At 44.5% G+C, this 21569-nt stretch overlaps 1 long non-coding RNA gene across 3 annotated transcripts in view; it reads right to left on the bottom strand.

Annotated features, from left to right (window-relative positions):
* LOC130296662 (uncharacterized) overlaps window positions 1-21569 on the bottom strand; it is an 83448-nt gene that overhangs the window by 13662 nt on the left and 48217 nt on the right. Inside the window, exons 3-5 of one of the 3 annotated variants that reach the window (XR_008849253.1) lie at window positions 15328-15401; window positions 3819-4031; window positions 3181-3616 (exon numbers count right to left, since the gene is read on the bottom strand). This is a non-coding gene — a long non-coding RNA (uncharacterized LOC130296662). Of the gene's footprint in view, window positions 1-3180; window positions 3617-3818; window positions 4032-15327; window positions 15402-21569 lie in introns of those variants that run through there. The other 2 variants (XR_008849252.1, XR_008849251.1) reach the window with 2 other exon arrangements.

Here is a 21569-nt window from a genome sequence, read left to right as displayed (position 1 = left end):
AACCACACCATGCCGTTCTCCAGCATTTGTCTTGCTGATTGCAGGTCTGACAACGTACACATTGTTTTGTATCTGAGCACAAGGACTCCTCAGGGGCAAGAGGAGGATAAATCTCACGGCCACCTCTCGGGTTCAATCACGGGTAGGCTGGTTCTGATTATGATGTCACTGTAGATAATGTATGGGGAGTAAAGCATAGGTACGGTCTTGCTCACATTTGCCACACACCAAATAAAAGCCAGTTGCTCTTTGTATTGGCCTATTCCAGATCCAGCAGCACACCTTGGTGAATGGTAACAATATTGTCTGGCGCACACCTTAGTCTTCTGCATCATCTTCTTACAGTTTCTGCTGCTCAGACTTCACAGCAGTGCTGGGTAGGTAGGACGACCGATATCAGACGATGACATCACAAAAGGCGGCCTACTTAAAGCATAACTGGTAGAGACCACCTGGTGATCAAGGTCTTTCCTTCCTAGTGTCATTTATTGCAATTGCTATTGATGCAGTTTTTGTTTCTGACCTTGCTCTAGTTTCATTTCCTGGATCGTTTGTCCAGTACTTGTGGCACTTCTCTGATTCCTGGATTTGGCATTGTTTGAAACGGGGCTCCTAACCTATACCTTGTAAGTGTACTGTGAATGTTCCTCTGCTGACCATTAGGCCTGCTCCTGTCAACCTTAGGATGTTGAGGATTCTAAGCAGAAAGGTCCTTGTCTCCACTAGGATGTTATAGGATAATAACTGAGGAATCCTATAGACTCTGCATCCCAATCTAGCCAGCACCAAACGACTTGCGGTTTTGAGTATCCTACTTTTAGAAGGTAACAGAATCACCAGTCATTAAAACATAAACGCGTGGCAGTCTTTACCCCATTGTTAATTGATTTTAATAGATTGGGCCAACCAATTGGTTCGACTTGCCATCTGTCAACAAGATCTGGTACAAGGTATTCAGGGACTTGGCAGTTCAATCGGAGCTTAATTTCTTGTGACCATATTTACTGACCAAAAAAATCTGAAGTATCATCAGTTGGCCTAAAGACTGAACCCACACACAGCTTTAAGATCAGCTTCCTTCTTTAACTTTAACTTTGTCTAGACCTATGGTCCCACGGAGAGGAATCACAGAGACACTTTCTAGGTCCTTTGACCCTTTTGATTTGCTACTGGAGGTCCCACATTACCTTATCTATCCAAGTGGTATCCTGACTTTAACTTATACTACTTGTGAAGTCCCTGCTAGAAATTGAACTTTTGAGGTCCAGATCTTCACTGAGTAGTTTTGTTTGACAAGAAACAAGACGTCAAGATTCTGTACAGTTTGTGCTCATAGTTACATGGTTTATAAGGTTTGAAAAAACACAAGAGTCCATCAAGTTCAACCTATAACCCGTGTAATTGCAGAGGAAGGCAAAAAAAAAAGACCTCCAAGTCCACTCGAAGGCAGAACTTTATACAATTTAAAATGAGTTCAATTTACTAGGGATCTATTATAAGACATGTGCTTTAACCATTAGGGATAATATTTTGACTTTCTAGAACATGTTAAGAATTACACTGCACATGTTGTGATACTGTTGTACATTGTATTCCAGTGCTTGCAGAAGGATATGTCACAAGCTTTCCTAAGTCACATCAAGTGGAAATAATGAACTTGAAATGATTATTCTGCTCCATATCTATGTCACAGGAGACACGCTCTCATTGGTGCATCTCTGCAAAGACAGTGACTTTATGCCATTCCTGCTAAAATTAACAAGCAGTTCCTACTAAAAATTACCTACGACTAGAGTTGGGAAAAAAACAGAAAAAGATAAAAGACGCATACAAGGTTATTACCCCTCCCCTAAATTGTCTATGCAGCAGATCCCAAATCACATAGAAACTTAAAGGGGTACTATGGTGGAAAACATTAATCATTTATTTTTTTTGTCAACTGTAGCTAGAAAGTTAAACAGATTTGTAAATTACTTCTATATAAAAATCTTAATCCTTCCAGTACTTATCAGCTGTTGTATTCTACAGAGGAAGTTCTTTTCTTTTTGAATTTCTTTTCTGTCTGACCACAGTGCTCTCTGCCGACACCTCTGTCCATGTCAGGAACTGTCAAGAGCAGGAGAGGATTGCTATGGGGATTTGCTCCTACTCTGGACAGTTTCTGACACAGACAGAGGTGTCAGCAGAGAGCACTGTGGTCAGACAGAAAATAAATTAAAAAAGAAAAGAACTTCCTGTGGAGCATACATCAGCCGATAAGTACTGGAAGGATTAAGATTTTTAAATTGAAGTAATTTATAAATCTGTTTAACTTTCTGGCACCACTTGATTTAAAATGTTTTTTTTTCCATTGGAGTACCCCTTTAGGGGTGCATTTATCAAGACTTGCAACTGAAATTGGCATAATGGTTAAACTGCAAACTTGAAAAGTAGATTAAAAAGGTTGTAAAATAATAATAATAAATGCCCTCCTTCTACATCTTAACAGCCTCCCACAGCCATAAAGGGGTTTCATAAAGGGGTCATCACTCAACAATCACGAGAACAAGGGTCCCTTGTCCCCAGTATGAATGGAGCTGTACTTGGCTATCCTCACCAGTCCCATATTGGGAGAATTAAAAAAATAAAAGGACGATGTGATAACATTGGTCCCATCACCAGGTATGTGGGGAACCTAGGAATGTACAGCAGGGATGCCCCTTAAAGGGGTACCCCCCTGGAAAACTTTTTTTAAATTAACTGGTGCCATAAAGTTGAACATATTTGTATATTACGTCTATTAAAAAATCTTAATCCTCCCAGTACTTATGAGCTGCTGTATGCACCACAGGAAGTTCTTTTCTTTTTGAATTTCCTTTCTGCCTGATCACAGTGCTCTCTGCTGACACCTCTGTCCATTTTAGGAACTGTCCAGAGTAGTAGCAAATCCCCATAGCAAACCAAATTATGCTGCTCTGGACAGTTCCAGAAATGGACAGAGGTGTCAGCAGAGAGCACTGTGGTCAGACAGAAAGGAAATTCAAAAACAAAAAGAACTTCCTCTGTAGTTTACAGGAGCTCATATGTACTGGAAGGATTAAGATTTTTTAATAGAAGTAATTTACAAATCTGTTTAACTTTCTGGCACCAGTTGATTAAAAAAATGTTTTTTTTCCAGTGGAGTACCCCTTTAAATGTATGTAGCATTAGGGTCGATCCAACCAAGTGACTGTATTATTTTGTGTGTTAAAATGTCATCATGTCATCGGCTTTGTTTTTCTAATATATTTACTAATCCCAATGATATGCTGGCCCCACAAAAGGTAAATGGTGATCAGACGAAAAGCAGAGGCAGCTAGGGATCAGTATTTATTCTGTGCTGCAGATAAGATGGCCTTCTGGTAGCAGAAGGGATCGTGGGACTGAGGAGCGGGGTCTCGTGCCAGATTCATTACAGAAGGGAGTACTTCCTTTACCTGATAAATGCGGCTCATCTTGTATACCAGGTTACTTCCTGTCTTATGGTTTATTAAAACCTCCTGCAAAGAGCAATATAACTTTATGTAACATCCAGCAAAAACCATCCATCCTCTGCTTTATCTGCAGGTTGACAGTTCCCTCAAGAACCCAGAAAAGCCTGTTGAGGAAAAGCAGAGGCAATTTTTATTCTTCTCTACGGCAAAACTGCATAGTGGTTAATACTAAATAAAATAAATACTAAGCTGCAGTGTGGGAATTACTACAAGGGGGAGGGGGGCAGGAGACAAGACTGCGGGCAGCATAGCCAAATAAGCCAAAAACGTGACAGAGGCACAAACATGGCTGATATTAAACGTCACCTCGTAGAATATACATCTGTTCATCTTTAATGGGTTATGTATCCAGAATGATGTCACAGATCTGTGCTTGATATCTACTGTCAGTGTAGTAAAGCAATGGTCCTTATGAAACGGGATACTCATGCTTAAAGGGGCTGTCTATAATTTGAAAATGCTGCCACACTTGTCTGCAGGTTTTGTCTTGTATTACAGGCCAGGTCCAGTCTGAGCAACCTAAAACAGAAAAAGAAAAACATTTCATCTTAATAGAAAGACCTAAACCTCAGTGACTCAAAGAACAGAAAGCTCCATGGTGTGTCTACTGTAAGAGCAGGCACACTATGGAGTATCTACTGTAAGAGCAGTCACACTATAGAGTCTCTACTGTAAGAGCAGTCACACTATGGAGTATCTACTATAAGAGCAGTCACACTATAGAGTCTCTACTGTAAGAGCAGTCACACTATGGAGTCTCTACTGTAAGAGCAGTCACACTATGGAGCCTCTACTGTAAGAGCATTCACACTATGGAGCCTCTACTGTAAGAACAGTCACACTATGGATCCCCTACTGTAAGAGCAGTCACACTATGGAGCCTCTACTGTAAGAGCAGTCACACTATGGAGCTCTCTACTGTAAGAGCAGTCACACTATGGAGTATCTACTGTAAGAGCAGTCACAGTATTGAACTCTCTACTGTAAGAGCAGTCACAGTATGGAACTCTCTACTGTAAGAGCAGTCACACTATGGAGCCTTTACTGTAAGGGCAGTCACACTATGGAGCTCTCTACTGTAAGAGCAGTCACAGTATGGAACTCTCTACTGTAAGAGCAGTCACACTATGGAGCATCTACTGTAAGAGCAGTCACACTATGGAGCTCTCTACTGTAAGAGCAGTCACACTATCGAGTATCTACTGTAAGAGCAGTCACAGTATGGAACTCTCTACTGTAAGAGCAGTCACAGTATGGAACTCTCTACTGTAAGAGCAGTCACACTATGGAGCCTTTACTGTAAGAGCAGTCACACTATGGAGCTCTCTACTGTAAGAGCAGTCACACTATGGAACTCTCTACTGTAAGAGCAGTCACACTATGGAGCCTTTACTGTAAGGGCAGTCACACTATTGAGTCTCTACTGTAAGAGCAGTCATACTAAGGAATCTCTACGGTATGAGCAGTCACCGTTTGGACCTCTTTACTGTAAGAGCAGTCACACTATGAAGTCTCTACTGTTAGCGCAGTAACACTATGGAGCTCTCTACTGTTAGAGCAGTCACACTATAGAGCCTCTACTGTAAAAGAAGTTACACTTTGGAGGAGCCTCTACTGTAAGAGCAGTCACACTATGGAGTCTCTACTGAAGGAGCAGTCACACTATGGAGCTCTCTACTGTAAGATGTCACACTATGGAGCCTCTACTGTAAGAGCAGTCACACTATGGAGTATCTACTGTAAGAGCAGTCACACTATGGAGTATCTACTGTAAGAGCAGTCACACTATGGAGTATCTACTGTAAGAACAGTCACACTATGTAGTCTACTGTAAGAACAGTCACACTATGTAGTCTACTGTAAGAGAAGTCACACTATGGAGTATCTACTGTAAGAGCAGTCACACTATGGAATATCTACTGTAAGAACAGTCACACTATGGAGTATCTACTGTAAGATCAGTCACACTATGGAGTCCCTACTGTACGAGCAGTCCCACTATGGAGTCTCTACTGTAAGAGCATTCACACTATGGTGCTTCTACTATAAGAACAGTCACACTATGGAGCCCCTACTGTAAGAGCAGTCACACTATGGAGCCTCTACTGTAAGAGCATTCACACTATGGAGCCTCTACTGTAAGAACAGTCACACTATGGATCCCCTACTGTAAGAGCAGTCACACTATGGAGCCTCTACTGTAAGAGCAGTCACACTATGGAGCCTCTACTGTAAGAGCATTCACACTATGGAGCCTCTACTGTAAGAACAGTCACACTATGGATCCCCTACTGTAAGAGCAGTCACACTATGGAGCCTCTACTGTAAGAGCAGTCACACTATGGAGCTCTCTACTGTAAGAGCAGTCACACTATGGAGTATCTACTGTAAGAGCAGTCACAGTATTGAACTCTCTACTGTAAGAGCAGTCACAGTATGGAACTCTCTACTGTAAGAGCAGTCACACTATGGAGCCTTTACTGTAAGGGCAGTCACACTATGGAGCTCTCTACTGTAAGAGCAGTCACAGTATGGAACTCTCTACTGTAAGAGCAGTCACACTATGGAGCCTCTACTGTAAGAGCAGTCACACTATGGAGCTCTCTACTGTAAGAGCAGTCACACTATCGAGTATCTACTGTAAGAGCAGTCACAGTATGGAACTCTCTACTGTAAGAGCAGTCACAGTATGGAACTCTCTACTGTAAGAGCAGTCACACTATGGAGCCTTTACTGTAAGAGCAGTCACACTATGGAGCTCTCTACTGTAAGAGCAGTCACACTATGGAACTCTCTACTGTAAGAGCAGTCACACTATGGAGCCTTTACTGTAAGGGCAGTCACACTGTTGAGTCTCTACTGTAAGAGCAGTCATACTAAGGAATCTCTACGGTATGAGCAGTCACCGTTTGGACCTCTTTACTGTAAGAGCAGTCACACTATGAAGTCTCTACTGTTAGCGCAGTAACACTATGGAGCTCTCTACTGTTAGAGCAGTCACACTATAGAGCCTCTACTGTAAAAGAAGTTACACTTTGGAGGAGCCTCTACTGTAAGAGCAGTCACACTATGGAGTCTCTACTGAAGGAGCAGTCACACTATGGAGCTCTCTACTGTAAGATGTCACACTATGGAGCCTCTACTGTAAGAGCAGTCACACTATGGAGCTCTGTACTGTAAGAACAGTCACACTATGGAGCCTCTACTGTAAGAGATGTCACACTACGGAGCCTCTACTGTAAGAGATGTCACACTATGGAGCACTCTACTGTAAGAACAGTCACACTATGGAGCTCTCTACATTAAGAGCAGTTACGCTATGGAGCCTCTACTGTAAGAGATGTCACACTATGGAGTATCTACTGTAAGAGATGTCACACTATGGAGTCTCTACTGTAAGATCAGTCACACTATGGATATCTCTACTGTAAGAGTAGTCACACTATAGAGTCTCTACTGTAAGAGGTGTCACACTATGGAGTCTCTACTGTAAGAGATGTCACACTATGGAACAGTCAGACTGTGAATACCTGACAACAAAAAAGATAAACCTAATTTTTAATTAATATGGCCCCAAGCCCCCTTCTACCCCAGAACCTTAGTAAATAGATTTACGGTGAGAACGTCCATAGAGACATAATCAGAAATACAAATTATTCAACTCAAAACTCATGTCCCAAGCGGAGGAATAGTAGAGAACTGGCTATTGCAGAGTCTGTACATGTTTTCACCATGTAGTATCAGTGTGAATTCCCTGAAAGTGTCTGAAATCTTTCCAGTTGGATTGGGGAATCTCTTGCCTTTAACTTTGTTCTCAGCAACTTCCTGTAATTCGCTGTAAATTGGAAACAGTATCTAAAAGGCAGATTCTCATATTGAATACATGGTGGGATTCTGGCAAAAGTTTGTGCAATAAATTAATGGATGCCAATAGCTGTTCTAGGATTCTCACACATTACGAGCTGCATCAGATTCTCACCATTGCTCTGGCAAAGGCTTCATTGTGCTGTTCCATCAGTGAGATGTAGATACTACACGAGAGAGGTAACACAACCCTCATAGCAGCGGGACCCATTATGATCAATTCCTTGTGAGCTGACACAACAAGAGGAAGATACTGTCCATTGAGGCAATCCTTTTAAGGGATATACATGCCAAATACCAACACCTCATCCCACCTGTCCCCATCCTTGAACGGGTACTCCGGAAGCCGGTATTCTTAATCGTTTCAGTGCTTATCAGCTGCTGTATGCTTCTGAGGAAGTTGTGTACTTCTTTTCTGTCTGACCACAGTGCTCTCTGTTGACACCTCTGTCCATGTCAGGAACTGTCCAGAGCAGGAGAAAATCCCAACAGGAAACCTCTCTTGCTCCAGACAGTTCCTGACCTTCTGCTACGTCCGACCGTGCTCTTGCCTTGTCCCTGTGTACCGCGCCTGTCTCAGCTGTCAGCTGGGGTTGAGTCGCTATCGGGTGGAAAGACCTGGGGGTTACCTGCCGCTGCAAGTCCATCCTGCTTTGCGGCGGGCTCTGGTGAAAACCAGTAACCCCTTAGATTCTGTTCCCCTGGTACGGCCCACGCCATCACCCCACTGACACAGAGGATCCACCACCAGTGTCCTCGCTGCATACCAGTCTGGATCCTGACATATATTATGTTATTGTACTTCTCTAGTCCACTTGCTCTAAGACCTGAAAGACACAAAATGCGTCTTCAGCCTTACTCACTGACCCTTTAATTTATAGCTTCAGTTCTCTCTAGAACTGTGCACGGTCTCAGATTAAGAACATCAGCTGTGCCAAATTTACAGGCCCCAGGATGGCTTTGAACAGGTTGCTTTGTATCCCCTTATGGTCCCCTCTAAGGTTGTGCAATACATTATGAGACAATACTTTTGTTTATTTTAGTGTAACACAGGCTGTGGTATCCAGAAGAAGGTCTTGAAACTATTGTAATGTGTGCATCACAGTCACCAGTGCATGGACGGTCTCCATTCTGATTTACAGTGAATAGAAGCTCTGAGCTGCAGTAACCCTTCATGGCCACTACACAATGAATGGAGACATCTGCTTACTGCCCAGTCTGTTGTGTATATTCCAGCGCTGAGGCTCTGCCAAAAAGCAGATTTGTGGGAGGGCGTGTGTCAGCACCCTACCGATCTTATATTGAAGGCTTGTCCTGAGGATAGGCCATCAATGTAAAAGTCCCTGTCTACTTAAAGAAGATATGTCATGCATAAAAACATATTCCCTATTCAAAGCAGATGTTTTAGATCTCCTGCACGGACCCCCTCACAAAGTCACGTCCGACACCCCCCCTCCACATCTCTATGGGAGAGCTTTTCGGCTATCTCCAGCTCTCCCATAGAGATATACAGAAGGAGTGTGTTGGCTGCTGCTTTGTGCGGGGGTCGTGACGTTCCGTTCCTGAGCAGAGCAGGAGGCCTGTGCAAGATATTGTGGGGGGGTCCCAGTGGTTGGACCAACAGAAGGACCAACCGAAGGACATTGCCGCTAAACTGAGTACATTTTCTAGAGATGACAACTGTCTGTGATAGTGGCACTCTCTCTGTTTGTGCCCCAGCTTCTTATTCCTCCTTTTATCTTCCTGTTCCATGTGTGAGAGCTACTATTCTCTATCCAAGAAGGTCTCCTGCTACCTAAGCCGCCATGGCTGCTTATGAACCCACTTACCCTGTCTGATGTCCTGTTAGTGATGAGCCTTAGCAATAAGTCTCTTTCCCTTCAGTTGGGGGTATTTGTAAAATTTGTGAACACACAACGGCCCTTGAGAAAAGAGTTGGAGATTTGGGGGATGTTGTTTCACCAGAGTGTATGGCAATCCACTCCAAACAAGATGACTTTGAAAATCACATAAGGCATAATAATGTACCGGTTTCCTGAGAAAGGCTCTAACCCTATGCAATGTAGAGAATCTTGGCTTCTTCAAGTATTTGACAGAGAAACTCTAACCTCTCTTTTTGCGGTGGAAAGGGCTCATCGGGTGCTCACTCAACCCCTCCCGCAAGGCAGCCCTTCTCGACCAGTTCTCATGAATACCGTGATATCCTACTCAGAAAGGCCAGGGATGTTGCGGACTTGGCTATGAACAGTCACAAATTATTCCGCTGAAGAGGATGCACTTTGCGGAGATCAAGAGGCGGCTTTGAGCCCTGGGTGTTCCCTACTCTCAATCATTTTTCTATGTGTGCATGTACAAATATTAAAATGTTAATCAATAATATCTAATTCTTTTCTCCGCTATGCTTTATATCACAGCTCGGCCTACCTAGACTAGGCACACTTGTGACAAATGTTTCCAGCCACTGAGTGTAAACAATAAATGTTTCCATGCCCTGACAGCAAATCATGAAAATGGTTAAAAATTGAGACACCAAGTACAACTGAAAGTTAGAGAGCAATGATTGATCTGTATTTACATAAGACCAGACAAGCCTTTAGTGGAACACACAGAACATGAAATACATGGGAAAAAAATTTCTGCTTACCAAAATTTACCTAAGGGGAATAGCAAATAAATCTCATAAAGGTTTTTATGGCCTGAAACTAAATGTGGTATTGATCTGGTTGTGTTTATCCTAGAGCCTGATAAATAGCTGGGTTTATGAGCGGAGGTAATGGGATGATGAAACTAGTCGTATAACATAAATCCCTGGTGAATTAGGGCACACAGTAAAGTCTGCCAGTCTTTGTGGCACCTCAGAGGCTGGCAGGTCTCTAGTGATCCATGTCGGGGGCTATCAGTGCTCACACTGTCCAACATTAGTCGATGGGAAAGAGTCTGTGTTAACGTGATGTCTCGTTTCCTGTTAGTATGTAAGAGCCATGTTCAAAGAGCAATGCGTTCCCTCTCCATCTGTGCTCAATCACGAAGCATCTGCTTCTCATTCCAATATTTAAAGAGGTTTTTTCTTCTGTAGCCTCCCGCCTGGGTGTTAATTTTACACACACACAGCTCTAGGTATATACAGATCGATGGGACTGTATATTTTAGGGGGACTGGACACAGCGTCTGGTGTGTGACGGAGCGTGTGAACGGGGCACAGATAGGCAGCTCATCCTGGGCATCTCATGGGAATTTTTCTTGAAACAGAAGTTCGGGAACAGAAGTTGCTCAATTATGTTTTTCCACATTTATACAATTTTGGACCAACAAGGGAAAGAAAAAAAAAATAGCTGAATTACACAACAAGTTTCAGACACATTAGTCAAATCTAAGTCATACACGTACTATCTGACGAAATAAGCAAGACCCTTCTCTGGAAATAGGTTTGATTTCAAAGTCAAACATCAATATGTAAATGTTGATTTAGAGAATACAACTGGGCTCATTTCTAATGTGTAAAATATGAAAAAATAATCATTAAACTTCAGTAAACAATCACATTATTTTGACGCTTAATGCACTGGACTTATACATTATATTTAGTAAATTTGTTTATTTTAGAAAATATTATACAAAAAAAGCTTTTAAATCCTTTATTTTAACAGGTGCAACAGTCATCTCCATATGTGGCTCTCCAGGTGTCTCCCCAGCCATTGCAAAACCACATGTGGTGATCGCCTTGTGGATGTGGTGGTCAGGATGTTGCTGTGCAGGTTATAAAGGGTGCTATTAACCCTTGTCAGTCGTGACGCCAGGGTGAGGGTTAAATGCTGAGTGTATTGGCCTATTGCCACCCTTCCCAAGGACGATAGGTGTTTGCAGAATAAAGTATTGTCTACAACCAGAGCTTTGCTGAAAACTTGCATCAACTTTTACTGAAGATTTTCTGTAACATGCGGACATACAAACAGTCTTTGTAACAGAGTCTATGAATAGCTTGCCTGAGATTGACCGTTGGTTGGTTGAGTAAGTTCTTTAGCTTGCATGAATTTAGTATGCGCAGATCCGCTGATTATGGGGTTAAGTTTAGGTCCAGGGTCCTTGCCAGTAATTACGGAGAGTTTAGAAGAACTCACTGTGTAATTCAGCCGAGGCCGCAAGGCTTTGGCCTAGTAATTGTCGTTATAAGTTGCAGAGGTCCTACCTCATTCAGTGACAGCAACCCAAGAGAGAGAATAATGGCCGCAGCTCCCTTATATGGGCAGGGGCTGGCCGTTTTAGGATTGGTCCACGCCATCTGTCAATCAGCCTCACAAAGCATTGTGGGTATCACATGGCCTATTAACCTCCAAAGGTCCTTTGCATTAACCATAGAGACTAAAGCCTCGTCATGTGACCCGCAGGTCCTGCGACGCTAGCGCAAGGTAAGTACACATTCTATATACATTTATGTACATTTAATTGTGCAATATATTAGTTATCTAAGGGGTGACTAGGGGAAGACTAAACCTGAGGACCCCACGGTTCCTAGGAACTCTGACTTTGGGGACCCATACCAAGGTACTGTATGCAATACGGTACCGGGACACCACACACAACTCCCAACATGCCTTGACAGCTATATGCTGGAAGTTGTAGTTTAACAGCCAGAGGACCATAGGTTGGGGATCACTGAGTTACTAAGTCAATGTTAGCCATAAACTATCAGGGCATACTGGGAGATGTAGTTTTACAACAGCTGGGAAAGCCACAGGCTGGGAATCGTAAAAGGATATTTTGTTAAATGCCAGTCACATCCAGAGCTGTAATCACAATTCTGGTGGCTTGATAACTCTCAGGCTGCGGCTGGTTCAGGGTATGTACAGAGAATGTTCTGCTGTTGTGTATTACTAATGACTATACCGCAGCCTGAAGTACAAAATCTATGGAGACAAATATATGGTGACAGCTTAGCAGTTCTGTTGCATCCCAAGCTGAATTCTGAGGGCATCGCCAAGTAAGAATAGAGTATAATATCAGTACAACATAGGCAAGTTACACATTAATGTAAATCATACTTAGTGAAATGACACTTAAAGGAGTACTCAGGTGGAAAAACTTTTTTTTTTTTATCAACTGGTGCTGAAAAGTTAAACAGATTTGTAAATTACTTCTATTAAAAAATCTTAATCCTGCTAGTACATATTAGCTGCTGAATACTATAGAGGAAATTCTTTACTTTTTGGATTTCTTTTCTGTCTGTCCACAGTGCTCTCTGCTGACACCTCTGTCCGTGTCAGGAACTGTCCAGAGCAGGAGAAAATCCCCATAGGAAACATATGCTGCTCTGAACAGTTCCTAAAGTGGACAGAGGTGCAGCAGAGAGCACTGTGGACAGACAGAAAAAAAAATTCCTCTGTAGTATTCCGCAGCTAATAAGTACTGGATGGATTAAGATTTTTTAATAGAAGTAATTTACAAATCTGTTTAACTTTTTTGGCACCAGTTGATTTAAAAAAATGTTTTCCACCAGAGTACCCCTTTAACAATGACACTTTGGTTATATGGGGTACTTTTGCTGAATCTTTGGAACCAGACATAAACCTTGTCCTCTGCAAATAAACTGAAGCCAAGTACTGACTTTAGCAGTGTCTGTATAGGGTGAACATCCCTGAACTTTACCAGAATCATAGATGATGATGAAACCCGTAACACCATGTCCAGCTCTAAACCAGCTGCTCCTTTTCCTCTTCCTACAGAAACCAGCCTGACAAGGAGAGCCACCATTGTGTGATTTATAGCTGCTCCACTCTTGTAAGTCATTTCTGTAATGATGCTTAATTATTGAGCATAATAAAGTTGAGTTTAATGGAAAGTTGGAGGGGAAAAAGCAGCAAGACTATAAACAAAAAACAGCAAAAACCCGCCACAATCAATACAATTAGCACAAAAATGCCCTCCATATAGTGAATACTAACCGCAGCCCTTAAATGAAGCACAGGCCCTGATCCAAGTGCAGGAGGCCGAGCCAAGTCAAATAAATAGCTCTTCGATTTGCGCCTTGAAATAAAGGTTTTGTAGAGGAGAAATGGCTTCTCTTACATATGAGCCCAAAGAAGATGGATGGAAACCACATTGCATGTCATGGAACCCTTTCTAAGCCTATAACTGGGTTGTTTTCTCTTGGAAGGGAAGACACGAGGAAGCATTAAACAGACTACAAATGAATCACACTGAAAAAGAAAGAAAACTACATGTGGTATGGGATGTGAGATGCAGGGCAGATGGAATTACCCCAGGGGCAGATGGCATTAACCCCTTGTATTTGTGACGCCAGGGCGTGGATTATCCTCAATACCACCCAAAGATATGACTCTGACACCAAGTTACGGACAACGGTAGCTTTACTGAGGTTAGACAGGTGGAAAAGTCTATACAGTTTAGCCAGGCCCACGGAGGTGACCAGTGACTTCAGAGAACTTAAATGGGCACTGTCAGATACAAAAACCTTTGATATGTTGTAAAGCATGCAAAACCAATAGGTTTTGCAATTGCTTTCATTAGAAATTTTTCAGTATTTCATATTGTACATGTACATGGTCAGGATTAGTTACTGAGTGATATATAAAAATAATGTTTTTTTGTTAGATCTGACGGGTACGCTTTAAGGGATTGCTGGGGCTTGCAGTAGATGTGGACAATTTAGTGCAGACCATGTTGACTAGACAGATGACTTTGACTTGACTGACTTGTGACTGACCAGACTGTGACTGCGGCTTACTTGCAGGTTTGTAGCTTGTGGCTGAAGACTGGACTTGAGGCCTCCTTTGACTCTGGACACTCACTTAGGCACAACTTGACTGGACCTCAGCAAAGACAAAGAGAGAGAGCAGAGGCTCCACACAGGGCTTATGTGGGGGAGACTCTGGTGGGGTCCCATTGGTCTGCCCTAGGTCACCTGGTCACTGATACCTCCTGGGTAACAATCACATAACAAATCACATGGTAAACAGTCTTAACCCCTTAAGGACCAAGCCCATTTTGACCTTAAAGCGTACCCTTTAGATCCAACAAAAAAAAATTTTTTTAAATATATCACTCAGTACCTAATCCTCACCATATACATAAAATTGTTATGGGTCTAGCACTTATTTTTATTTTTTTATTACATTTTTAATTTAGCTCAATCTCAGACCAGAGCAGAAGACCCATGGAAGGCGATGGATGCAGGTGAGGGGACCTCTGTGTGCCGTTCGGGATGACAGGATCGCCACGGCAGCGCTGTATTAATCACGACATCTGAAGGGTTAATGGCGGACATCTGCGCGATCGCGGATGTCGGCTATTACCGGCAGGTCCCTGCTTGCGATGAGCAGCCAGGACACGCCGCGCATGATCCGAGCATCACTCCGATGCTCGTGGTCATGTACAAGATGTAAATATACGTCCTGATGCACTAAGTACCGCAGCACCAGGACGTAAATTTACATCCTTGGTGGTTAAGGGGTTAAAGGAATAACACTCTTACATATATAACATGGTATTATATATAATTACAATAAACAGATCCAGGGGGGCCCAGGAGACATTGTAGGAGGCTGCCTGACAGGCCAGTAAGGGTACAGGGTAACACCTCCCGTACTGGGCCATCACAAACTCCCCCTCTGGCCGTCCTCGGCGCCCAGTGCTGGAGGGTGGATAACTAACAGTGGCCACTGTCCTAGTGACAGGTCTGATTGTGGAAAACAAAACAAAAACGAGTCCATGTGGCAATTGACGAAAAATGTCCATACATGCTCTTTGTGGTAAACATGTGGGATTCATTACCCTTATAACTGCAACTTCAACACAATTATGACACTTGAACACCTTTGTGCAGATTGGGCTGCCTTAGGCGCTCTACCCAATGCCTTAGCTGCTGGGGCCCCACGGCACTAACCACTTCTCCCCAGAACTCAATAGGTAATTTTATACTATACAATGAAGTTACCTTTCCATACTGTACTCTGTCACTATTCGTGTCTGGCTTATACCTCAGGGGAACCCTCTGGCCAGTAGAGTACCCTGTACACGTAGACAAGAAGAAATGTTAGACATATATACATTTGATTGTGGACTGGGCGTATACATTTGCTACAGTCCTAATCTAGAAATTACTTATGGCTAGACTAAATTAGTTATACTTAAACTGACTATGTGGTACAACTTTATACAACATACTGTGACTTACTCTTTGTACCAAGCTGGTATTTGTCCTTGTGTCGACCTCTGGGATCTGCGCAACACCACCAGAGTCTGGAACTCTTGCGTCTTCTGGAGCTCTTGGAACTTCTGGAGCTGCAGCTGTCTCTTTCTCAGCGAACTCAGGAGCTGGTATGAGTTCAGGACTAACTGGAATCGGAGTCGCTTGCAACTGTGCTGGAGAGGCTTGTGACAGAGTTGGAACTCGGGAGACTGGCATATATGCTGGAGCCAACAGTAGCAAGACTGGGACTGGTGTGGAGACTAGTGTGGGTTGAACCAGCCCTGGGGTTGGTGAGACACAGAAGATCGCAGGCTGAATTGGAGAGACCAGGAGGAAATCCATAGATGGGTTGAGTCCCTCACCTGGGACATACTCCCTTGCCAGTCTAACAGCCGGAGGAGGTGGGCTTGGGAGCACTGGTAGATCTTCTTTCAGACATAACGTGAACCGGTTTCGGTGGACAACTTGCAGCTCATTCCCAGGCTTTTGTACCTCATATACATCAGATTCCGGAAAAGGTACGGCCGTTACTGTGTACGGTTCTGTCTACCAGATAGAGTCCAACTTGTGGGTCCATGGAAACTTCTGCAGCCAGCTTTTATCGCCCAACTGAAGTGGTTTGGCAGAGGAATGACTGTTATAGACCTTTTGTTGTCTTTGCTGGACCTCGCCCATCTTCTTGCTTACAATTTCCTTGGCTTCTAGGATTCTTCTCTGGTGGGCAGAGACCCATTCCAGGGAGGCTTGCGCAGAGTTGTTGAACGGGTCTTGGAGCCCAAATGTTCGGTCTTTAGGAAGCTGCCCATATCACCCCATCATCAGGTAGAAAGTGGTGTACCCAATAGAACAGTGGACTGTGTTATTATAGATCTCCAATAGTTCAGGCAGCAGTCGGGGCCACTCTTCTTGTCTCAACAGAGGCTGCTTGCAGCATGTGAATAAAGACTTCATTGATGCCCGTTCCCCTGGGGCTGGTAAGCAGTAGTCCGCAGTTTTTTGCAGGAATGGAATTGACACAGCTCTTGGAAGAGTTGGGCCTTGAGGGCCGTTGCATGGTCCATTAGGACAGACTCTGGACACCCAAGGGTTTGCACCCAATTGGAGTAGAACATCTGGGCCACTGTCTTGGCTGTGAGGTCTTTAACGGGTACGAGTAGTGAGTAGTGATCCACCATGGTGAGAGCATAAGTGTATCCAGACTGGGTAGGAGACAACTTGACATAGTCTAGCGTGACCAACTGGTTGGGCCTTTCACTCTGGATGATATGGAGGGGTGCTCTTGCATCTTTGCGCACATTCTTGGTGACGTTACAGACAGCACATTCACTACACCATTTCTCAATGTCACTCCGCATTCTGATCCAATAAAATCTTCGCCTGACAATAGCTTTGGTCTTGTGGACTCCAAAGTGTCCCAACTGATCATGGTATACATTGAGGACCATCACCACATCTCTTTGTGGAACCAGAATCTGATGAAGTCGATCACCAGAGACCGGATCCAAAGAATTTCGGCACAACAGTCCTTTGCGCACAAACAGTCGCTTCCTCTGTCACCACAGACGTTCAGCTCATAATCAAACTTGGCCCAGCGTAGACAGGTTGGTGCCTTTTTTGCCAAAAGGTAGTCCAACAGATCCCCATGACTCGACTTTCATCTTGAAGAGTCTTCCCGGTATACAGGTCTTCTTTAACCTTTTCGGACCTGGGTTCACCATCCTTCAGGGTGGTCACAACATTCTGGTTCATGAACCTTTGATAAAATGGGGGCATCTCCACATCTTCCCACACATCTTCGACAGGTGGTTCTTCGCCGAGGGTCATCCCCCGGCGAAGAACCACCTGTCGAAGATGTGGGGTCATCCAAGACAGTACATCAGCATTGACATTTGACTTGCCGCTTCTGTACTTGATGGTGAAACTGTAATTGGCTAGTCTTGAAGCCCATCGCTGTTCAATGGCACCCAACTTGGCAGTGTTCAGGTGGGCCAACTGGTTATTGTCCAAGTAGACAGTAAATGGCGTGACAGCCAAATAGTCTTTGAACCTTTCGGTCACAGCCCACACCAAGGCGAGAAGTTCCAACTTGAATGAGCTGTAATTGGCATAATTTTTCTTGCGGGTTACGACTGGCATAGGCAATTACTCGCTCTTGTCCTTCCTGGACTTGGGACAGGACAGCTCCCAGACCCTCAAAACTGGCATCAGTATACAGCCGGAATGGCTGACTGTAGTCTGGATATGCCAAGATGGGGGGTCTCTGTCAGCAGATGTTTAAGAGCTCGGAACGCTGTCTCTTGCTCTTTGGCCCTGTCAGGGTCCAGACTAGCGGCTGGTGAAGACACTGGAGGTGGATCCCCTGTACCAGAGAGGCGATGACACGGGCCGTACTGGGGAATCGGTTCTAGGCAGTTACTGGTGTTAACCTGAGCCAACCAAAGCAGGATGGACTTGCTGCGGCAGTAACTACCAGGTCGTGTTCCCCAGTAGCGACTCGACCTCTCTGGCAGCTGAGACTGGCGCGGTACACAAGGACTAGACAGAGGCGAGGTCAGACGTAGCAGAAGATCAGGGCAGGCAGCGAGGTTCGTAGTCAGGGGCAACAGCAGAAGGTCAAGGTACACAGGCTTGGGACACACTATAACGCTTTCTCAGGGCACAAGGCAACAAGATCCGGCAAGGACAGGAAGGGGAAGTGGGTTTTTATATGTTTAGAACTGATTGGGCCAGGCACCAATTAGTGGTGCACTGGCCCTTTAAATTTCATAGAGCCGGCGCGCGCGCGCCCTAGAGAGCAGGGGAGGGCAGTGAAGGAGGACGTGGTGGGTGAGAGACACGGGACGCGATCCGAGAGTGGGCACGTCCCGCACCTCGGATCGCGTCCCCTCCGAGAACATGGACGCAGTGCTTGCGGTGCTGACCGGAGCGCTGCATACAGAAGCACGCCACGAGCGCTCCGGGGAAGCAGCGGGACCCGGAGCGCTCGGCGTGACAGGCCCACTCAATAGGTAGTCTTCTATTGTAGTTCTCCTTCGCCATACCCTTTAAGAGAACTGTAAGGGGTTCTACAATCTAGGCGAAGTGGGGTGTGAAGCAGCGATAGTAGCTGGAAAATCCCAGGAAGCTTCTGACATCTTTCACTGTGCGTGGGGTAGGCCAGTTCTTGACAGCTTCCACCTTTTCAGGATTGTACTGGACCCCTCTGCACTGACAGCATGACCCATGTAATGGACCTGAGGCTTGAGCAGGTGACACTTGGACAGTTTGATCTTTAATCCATGCTTTATTAAGACATGGAAGACATCTGACAGATGACTGAGGTGCTCCTGGTAGGACTTGGAATACACAATGATATCATCCAGGTACAATAGGACACTTTGAAAATTCAGATGGCCCAGGCACGTTACCATCAGACGCTGGAACGTAGAAGGGGCACTGCACAGGGTCCTTATGTGCGACATTGTTCAGTTTCCTGTAGTCAACACAGAGGCGGATGGTCCCGTCTTTCTTCTTGACCAGGACTCTCTCATTATTATGTATGGGTGCCATGTGAGGGGCACTATTATGTATGGGAGACATGTGAGGGGGCATTACTTATATGGGGGCAAAGTGAGGGGCGCATTACTTATAAGTAATGCCCCCTCACTTTTCCTCATATAAGTAATGCCCCCCTCACTTTGCTCTATATAAGTAATGGCCCCCATATGTATTACTGCCCCCTCACATTGCCCCCATATAAGTAATGCCCACGTTACTTTGCCCCCATATAAGTAATGCCCCCCCACTTTGCCCCCATATAAGTAATGCCCCCTCACATGGCCCCCATATATAGTAATGCCTCGAACAAAAGCAAAAAAAATAACAACAAAAAAACTCACCTCTGCCTCATTCCCCCACAGCTCCTGTTCTCTCCTCTTCTCTCTGCTTCCTGTGCTGACAGCCTCCACAGAGCCGCTGCCGCACAGGAAGCCCGGGCTGGAGTGACAGGACGGAGCCGCCGACTCCCTCCTGTTACGTCAGCTGCCGCAGCTGAGCGCACACTCATTGCTGGGTGCTTCTTAAAGGCGCACTCAGTGTTAAAAGCTGCGATCACTCAGAGATTCTGGACAGGTGTCCCGGATCCGTGGGCGCAGCCCCCCCCCCCCCCTTACCTGCTGGTCCAGTTGATGGGGGAACGATAGGCCCGCAGGTGAAGGGTCCGGTTATGCACATGCAGGGACCGTGCCAGCACCAGTCCCTGCATGTTGCAGCCCTAGGGCCCCGGGCCCCCTGGGTGCCCGGGCCCCTGACTGGGATACTGGCTGTACCCCCTGATGGTGGCCCTGTATATGGGGGAGACTCTGGTGGGGTCCCATTGGTCACCCCTAGGTCACCTGGTCACTGATACCTCCTGGGTAACAATCACATGACAAATCACATGGTAAACAGTCTTAAAGATATAACACTCTTACATATATAACATAGGGATTATATACAATTACAATAAACAGATATAGGGGGGCCCAGGGGACACTGCAGGAGGCTGCCTGAAAGGGCAGCAAGGGTACGGGGTAACACCTCCCGTACTGGACCACCGCACTACACAAAGACTGACCAAATAGCAAAAATGGATAGGAATTCTCTACCAGGGTTTTGCGCAGTGAGCTATGCGGTTCAGAGGCACCTGGCCCTTCTTGCCCGAATAGTACGAGGAGTATTGGTAAGTCTTATGTGCCTGGGCCCTGACCATCTCCAATGTAAGAAAAGGCTTATTTTTATATTATATATTATTTTTATATATTATATGGTTGTGTTATGTGACTTTTCTTATCCTTGTTGCTCACAGTTTAAGGCCTACATAGCAAATTCCCACTGTATGGATGTCTGGAAACAAAATCCAGTTTTCATATGCATTTTTTCCTGCTGTGGGAAAAAGCAACGGTGGATCCGGCTTCACAGCAAAGGTTACTGCTAAAATCCAATCTTTAATAGTGTAAATTAAAACATTGCTTGTTTTCCACGTGGAAATGAAAAGGAACGAAGGAGGCTATGAATTCTACTTTTATGGATTCCGCATTGAATTTGTGTTAAAATTCCGCATGAATTCCACACAAAACGTAATTCATCAGGAAAAAAAAATTCCATTGACTTCAAAGGTCTTTTACTCGCAGATTCTATCTGAAGAATGAACATATTCTATCTTCAGACAGAACAGAATTCAGCGTCGGAATTCCACTAGCGGAAATTTCTCACTGTGAACAGGGCAGCAGAAAGTCCATTAAAGTCAATGGAAAATTAGTTGATGAATAAATTGTAGCAGAAAAAGCAAGTGGAATTACTCCAGTAAATTCCTCTTGAAATCCTTAGTGTGAACATACCCTTAGTGGTTCGTAATTCTGGTCCATTGAAAATCATTGGAGACAGATTTTCTTTTATGAAAGGACTATTAAATCTGTGGATCCCAGTTTTTAACAAAATGGTCCTGGATCGGCTAAAATGTCAAGTAAATGGAAAGCTCCCTTTAAAATAAGTTTCTTTCCTTCTAGAATATTGGCGATGATTCTAAGAGGCTTTGATTCTTTTACAACTACACAGAGAACGTACTTGGCTCATCACTGGCCAGTAAGATGACAACGTAATAATAGCAGGACCTTGGTTCATTAGAAGGGAATGAATCTGAGTAATATTAATCTCTGAGCGCTGATTCTGGAAGGGGGAGAACTTCATTATTAAGAGCTGCTCAGGGGTGGAGGGAAACCAGTGCCAGGACCTGCTGGACGTTGTTTTGGATGAGCGGACGAACAGTCTTAGTGATAAGGGATGGTCAGAAGAACACAGAGTCCTCCATGAGATATTAAAGAAACTTCCTTGCAAGATAGCGGAAGAGCAAGGACACGTTACATGGTAAAAAATGCGCCTTGGACCGTGTATATCCCACAAGCTATGGAACTTCTCAAAACTCCTTTCCATGGGGAGCTCATTCAGATTGAGAGGCTTTCCAGACTGCA

The sequence above is a fragment of the Hyla sarda genome, chromosome 12, assembly GCF_029499605.1.
Source record: "Hyla sarda isolate aHylSar1 chromosome 12, aHylSar1.hap1, whole genome shotgun sequence".
NCBI lineage: Eukaryota > Metazoa > Chordata > Amphibia > Anura > Hylidae > Hyla > Hyla sarda.
This window is presented reverse-complemented; position numbering and strand designations above follow the sequence as displayed.